This window comes from Drosophila simulans, chromosome X, assembly GCF_016746395.2.
Source record: "Drosophila simulans strain w501 chromosome X, Prin_Dsim_3.1, whole genome shotgun sequence".
NCBI lineage: Eukaryota > Metazoa > Arthropoda > Insecta > Diptera > Drosophilidae > Drosophila > Drosophila simulans.
This window is the reverse complement of record NC_052525.2, coordinates 8,181,715-8,188,801: the sequence shown is the minus strand read 5'-3', so window position 1 is coordinate 8,188,801 and position 7,087 is coordinate 8,181,715. Positions and strand designations below refer to the sequence as shown.

Sequence of the window (7,087 nt, the reverse complement as noted above, 5' to 3'; positions counted from 1 at the left end):
TGTGTGATGGGCGGTGTGGGTATATTCATATATTCATTCATGCATCCCATATGCTCTTTGTCAATTAAGCAATCAGCAGGAAGTTTGCTGCGCACTTTGCCTTATCATCGTTCGCTCTCTTTCTAGCCGCGTGTCGCCGTCTCTTTCTCGTGGAACTCGCTTCATTGCATCAGAAAATCACATCATCAAAAGCCTGTGTCTTTTTTTAACCGATACCCTCGATCGCGATAATATAGATGGGGTTGTATAAATACCAGTCGGAACAAGAAATAGGGGATGCACTTTCATTGTTTTTTTTTATAAAGTGATCAACTAACTGTGGATAAGTAACATTCACCACATAACTTTGAAATGTAATGTTTTAATATATTTTTCTTTTGATTAATACCTTAAATCATACGAAATACATACGAAAAAGTGTAAACGTTGAAAACAAAAGGAAAGTGTATTTAAATGTGTCCACGGTATGCCCATCGTCGATCATAGTGTGTGATCTTTCCATCCTTTGCCGTTTGCCTTCTGACACTTGACGTTTGTCGTTTGTCGGCGGGCGATTTTCATTTTCACAGCAGTCGCCAAAGTAGAAGGAGGGTTTACAAAATACAAAAAAAGGAGAGAAAATAAATGAAAGGAGCTGGCGAGCGAGGGAAAAAATGCTCGGCGAATTGAAAAGAATGTTGAGCCGCATATTAAATACCACCGCCTGAGCTCAAGTGTCAACAGAACTCTACGACTCCGTCTCCGCCTGCGAATCTGGTGCCCACTCCTCTTTATTCCGATCCGGCTTCGGATTCTGATTCAGGCAATAATCGGCAACAGGGGCGAACTGGCAAAAGTATAACCGGACCCGGCAAAGACCGCCCGCGGCGTAATTGAATATTTGGAGTGTAAAAACCGCACCCGGGTTTTACCATATGCATCAGCGGGAAAATGATAGGTGGTGATGGCCATCGTGGCTCTTTCACCCTGGAACTTTGCATCAAAAGATCTACCGATGAATCGAAGATTTGTGCAATGATAGGTGTCATTATTATGCGTTTAATTACATTTCGATCTTAGTTTATCTGGCTAATAAAATGGTGTGCCAATTTATTTGTACTAAAAAGGAGTCTACTTCAAGTTTCAGCGATCAGTTCGCCAGGCGACTTACCACTGTACGTCGCAAGGGTGAAAAGGGTGTGTGGGCTGTGTGTGTGTTTGATGTGTGTAAATAAAATGAATGACTTTTTGCACGCATGTGGGCAAGTGGCTGGGTGAGTGGGAGCGAGTCAAGTCGCCTGATTATTAAAAAACACAAGTACAATAAAAATATAATAATAATAAGCAGCATAATGACGAGCTCAATAACCAAACGAGCACTACAAAAGGCGGCGACACAAAATAATGCCCGAAAAGCAAGCAAAAGGATCCTCATTGAGTCTCTTGCTCCCCCGCCACACCCCTTTTTTTAACAGCCAAGGAGGAGCTGTTGCAAAAGGATGTGGAACGCGAAAGGGGGTTGGAGGGGGGCGGGAAAGGGCACTGCGACCACCCTCAAGTAGGGTTGCCAACAAACTCATGAATTGCTCATTTAGTTGCCAGAGCTGCCACTCGAACGAAGAACGCTCGAGTGCCGAGTCCCGAGTGCCGAGCGACGAGCTTTGTGCGCGTCTGAAGAAACTAGCAGAGGTCCTGCGGTGAGTGAACAATGAAATACCCTGGAAAAAAGGAAATTCTTAGCAGTAGGTAATCTAAGGCGAGACGATATTACTCCGTAATCCAAACACTGTTAGAAGTTAACATTAGATAAGAGTTATAATAAGACAAGATAAATCTGAATAAACGAAACATTAGTATATCATCACTGTAACATTATTTTGGGAGGCAGCTTGTTTTTACCCTTAGCTTGCTTTCACTCAAAAGCATATCCTATCAACGATATACCCTGCAAACTTGCCCAGCGGCGACAGGGTATCGGAAACAAGGACAATTGTGCCCCGTGTCGAGTGGTCGCCGAGTCGGAAAACAATGCCAAACAATTGACAAGGACCATGCGTACATACATAACGATATATATATATACATTAAGATATATATACATATATAATTGTATATGCATAGTGTGGCTGGGGTGAATGGGAGCAAGTGGCACCTGTGCCTGGCTTCCTACATCGCTGGCACTCCCACACAAGTATTTGTCTTTGGCATTTGCCATTCGCCAGTTGGTAGCGATGACTTTCCTTTGCATTTTCTTTGTGCCGCTCCTCGGATCTCCACCCCTTGCGTTTTCCCAGCTTTCCCAGTTTGCCCAAGAGCTTAGTGCTCCCAGCCGAGTGCAGTTCCTTCCCAGTTTGGCCTGTTTTTATCGGGGCAAAGGTATAGCGATATGGCGACGGTGCCAGACTCGCCCGGATCACTGCCGGATTATAGTGACAATTCAGAGCCAATGCGATAAGCGATTAAGCCACCGATCAGCCGGCGGATGAGGAAGAAGCTTACCCTGCGCGGATTACCCAAGGATTCGTGATAAGGTCAGTAGATGGTAATGGGCCAAGGATCTTGTGCGATCATCCAAATACTATTTACCGATTGCGCAAATTTGGTGGTTCCCCCGCCAAAAACGCGTTGAAAAATGTTTTTCACTTAAACGACATTTGTGAGTTTTTATTTTTTTTTTGAAGACAGTACATTGGCCCCTTAAGCCAAGTCGGAAATCGGGGAATCGGTGGCTAATTGCTCAGCCATTGTCCAAACAATGACGCAGTTGAATCGAGGAAAACCCGTCGAGCACTTGATTTAATTAGCCCTAATGACCGCCGACCGTCATCACCCTTTACCAACGCAACTCAAAAGCAATCGAGCAGCTAAGTCATGGCGGTAATTGCCTAGAACCAGGTGGGCACAATATCAATATCATCATATCACGCCGCCTAATCGAGAATAATTGCCTCATGATTTCAAAAAAAAAAGACGGTGAATACCGCCAAATTGAATTCAAGTAGTAGAAATCAACACAAACATTACTTTTCTATAGTTATTTATCGCATATTTTTATGCGATTTTTACCAAACCATAATGAGTATTTTTTCTACAATGCAAAAAGTAAGGGATCAAATATGGAATGGCATATCTCGCTGAATTCGTTACAAAATTTCCTATCGAACTGCATTCAAGCCTGGAAATATTGGATTTTGGCCATTTTTTGCAAATTTTGATGATGGTACCCCTTACAAAAAATGCGAAAAATTGACCAATTTTGAATTTCCGAAAATCAGCAAAAATGTTACATGGCTGGTTAGTTTAGTTAATAAGCTGCACAAAACTGTAAATATTTTAGCAGTGCGACCATTTTTGGGCATGTAATGGAAAAAACCCCTAAAAAATATATTGCATTTTTAGCGTAGATTTTTAACACCATTTTTTTAGAATAAAATATTAAGTATTTTTGCTATAACATAAAAAGTAAGGGATCAAATATGGAATGGCATATCTCGCTGAATTCGTTACAAAATTTCCTATCGAACTGCATTCAAGCCTGGAAATATTGGATTTTGGCCATTTTTTGCAAATTTTGATGATGGTACCCTTACAAAAAATGCGAAAAATTGACCAATTTTGAATTTCCGAAAATCAGCAAAAATGTGACATGGTTGGTTAGTTTAGTTAATAAGCTGCACAAAACTGTAATTATTTTAGCTGTGCGACCATTTTTGGGCATGTAATGGAAAAAACCCCTAAAAAATATATTGCATTTTTAGCGTAGATTTTTAAGACCATTTTTTTACAATAAAATATTCAGTATTTTAGCTATAACATAAAAAGTAAGGGATCAAATATGGAATGGCATATATCGCTGAATTCGTTACAAAATTTTCTATCGAACTGCATTCAAGCCTGGAAATATTGGATTTTGGCCATTTTTTGCAAATTTTGATGAATCTATCAAAAAATTTAACAAAATATAAATTTCCGTAAATCAGCAAAAATTTGATAGTTTAGTTTACTTCTGTGGCTGAAAGCCTTTTCCCTCTCTTTCCCGGCAGCCCTCCATCTCTCTCTAAGAATCTGCTGTGTTGTTGCTTTTTGTGTGGATGTAAACACGGGGCTGGCCGAACAATAACTGTTGACAGCTCGTAAATTAATAATTTTGCAAAGGCGGCAGCGAAAAGGGAGTAGGGAAATGGTTAGGAAAACTGGGAATGGAAATGGAAACGAAAATCCGGGGCAGGGGCGCAAATTAGCCGCGTTTCCGCCTCGATCCGGCGATCCTACACGACAACAATGATGACAAATAGCAGCGGCAGCAAGAAATAAATAGAAAAATCTCCGTGCCCCTGAGCCCTTCTGACACTTTGACTTCCTGTGGCCTTTTGCCGTATCCCAAATGTGTTCCACATTTTCTAGATGGGTATGTATGTATGGTATCGCATATTGAACGCTCCCGTTCGCCTTTGTTGCCACATTTTCACTCTCCAAACAAATTTCAAATCGAAATCAAAACAACAATTTCGATATGCCCATCACTGCGTCGTTTTGCTTGGCAGGAGTTTGTTTTGAAAGAAGCCGACAATGGTGCAAAAATAATAATAAAAAAAGGGCATCGGAACTCTGGCTCAATTATCCTTACTCCAATTGTTCAATTGCCAAATTGTTCGATTGCCAATTTTCGAAGTCTCTGAATTGTGCGAGTTGATCTTTAATGAAGTAGCCGCAGTGGGCGGTATCCTTTATCCTTTTCGGGTTCCTTCACTGCAGCATGTTGATCTGAAATCTCACCTACGAAAAATCATTTGATCATTAGGGAATCTTTAGAATAAATAGATCGGCAATGGGTTATGGTCTTATTTATCCACTTTAGCTTAGATGGAGAAAGTGCACACCAAACTTTGGACTTTTGCTCCCAAGGCAGAGCCACAGAAATGGAAAACTCTGCTCAGCGAACGGCGATGACTGGCAGCTTTCCTCAATTTGTGCGGATGACTGGTGGAAGTCATGGTCAGAGATTGTGGATACAGATCGGAAGCCCGGAGAATGACAGATGATTTGTCCGATCGCGATCGTAATTTCAAGCTAATTTGCTGCAATGAAGCTTACAGAATTCAAAATCAAAAACGAAAACAATACTCATGGCATCATGAAAAATATAGAAAAAATAGCAAAGTAAGTATAGCCGAAATGAAATGAATGAACTTGGCTTTATTTCCTGTGCAGTGGAAACGGAATTCAATCTGACAGCTATTTATGGACGCCGATCGACAGGTTCGATCACAAAAGATTCGAAATGGAATCGAATGAATGGTAGGAATGGGAAACCGTGGGCAGCCAGGGGAAAAGTGAAAAGTGTGGGAAATACGTGTTCTTGGAAATCAAAGTCCGGAAAATATCCGAACCCGGCGTAAACAAAAGTCCCATTGTTCCCAAGGAAGTTGCAGTTGCCCAAGGCAAGTGTGTCAATGCAACTGTCCCTTTCTCCAGCTATAGTCGCCTCTCTGTCGCACAATATCCATTCACAACATCCATTGTTGTCCACCTGGCTATTTTATATAATAGTTATGTATATATTATGGCTTATTTTGCTTCAAAAACATAAGTTAAAATATTAAACAAAATTGTTTAGTAATACATGTATTAATATTATATACAACGATCTATTCAGAATTTTAGCTCAGATTGGACAGCATTACCTGTCGCGTTCCCAGGCGAACGCTGCTACCTGGTCGCCCCGCCCCCTTTTTTGCCCTTTTTGGACCAACGCCCCCGCCCATGGACCACTGTCAATGTCTTTCCTTTCGGACTGCTACAATTTTAATGCGTGTCCGCTGCGTCAAACGGCATAATAAAGCAGAGGCGGCGGATGAGGATGCGGATGAGGATGAGGATGCGTATGGAGGAAGAGGAGGGGTCCACCGGCAGTGGCTAGAGAATGGAAAACTAAATGCATGCATGCGTGCGTCTTTTATATTGAAATAAAATAGCATAAAAATGGGCAACTAATGAATTTTCACAGCGATTCCTGCGGGAATCGACCTTCGGTCCACTTCACTTCTGTTCCGTTTCGATATTCCCCGCTTCCATCCTCGTACACGGCGCAAAAATATGTATAACATTGTGAAAAAAATACTCATAAATTACGCTCCTCACATTACAGAACAACCTTACATTGCAAATGTAATTTGACTTGAGCAATGGTAGCTGGAAATAAAATTGGAAATATATTTGAAGGCACTATCATTTGTTTACGGTGTACTCTGTGCTGCCACTCAAAGAAGCCACAAATATACAGAGAAAGAAAATGCGGCGGAGAGTGGGCGCTGCAGAGGTGGTATTCACGTTAATCGCCAAAACCCGAACCCCATTCAAGGAAACAAAAAGAGACATAGTCCAACCCCACCCAGAAACCACCCACTAGGCAAACAAAAGGAAACTCAAACCGCAGCACTCGACCACCCACCGCCCACCACCCCCTGGCGAAGGCTATTCAAGCAAATGTTGTATGAATGTAATTCAATACTTTTTCAATCTTGTTGCCGTTGCCGGTTACTTTTGCCACGATGCACTGAGCACAACTCTAGGTGAGTTCTGGCAATAGAAAATCTTTAGTACTCAGTCAGGATGGTTGAAAATACAATCAAATACTCATACTACGAACTTTAGGAATAGCAATTTCTCTCAGTGTTTCGATATGTAAGAACAACGAGGGGGAAAATGACGGGAGAAAATGCTGCTGGCGAAGTTAAAACAAATTGGAAACACATTTTACCCTCAAATTACTTAAACACAATAAAAACTCAAAGCGTATTTGTTAACTATTTATGGTTCAAATTTACTAACAGCAGTGTTGTTTTGGCTGGCGAATAATAATATCGTAAAAATTATTAGCGAATTTTCCGACATTTTTCCAACGCGCTTTCCCATTATTTTCCAGACTTGACAGTCGTGTCACTTATGCAAGCTTCACGCCAACAGGTCTCTAATTCCAACTCGCTTGTCTGCGCTTTCTTTCTCCACCCCTTCGAAAAGTGCACTTTGTTTTGGTACACTCAAAAAAAAAAACAGATCCAGCTTGATTTAGTTAAGTAAGAAAATAAACAAGTGATACTAATAATAC

At 41.2% G+C, this 7,087-nt stretch overlaps 1 long non-coding RNA gene across 1 annotated transcript; it reads left to right on the top strand.

Annotated features, from left to right (window-relative positions):
- Positions 1-2,115: 2,115 nt before the first annotated feature.
- On the top strand, positions 2,116-6,533 carry LOC120285343. The gene is made up of 3 exons (XR_005544645.2): positions 2,116-2,510; positions 2,661-2,874; positions 5,636-6,533. It is a non-coding gene; the product is annotated as an uncharacterized LOC120285343 (long non-coding RNA).
- Positions 6,534-7,087: the final 554 nt, after the last annotated feature.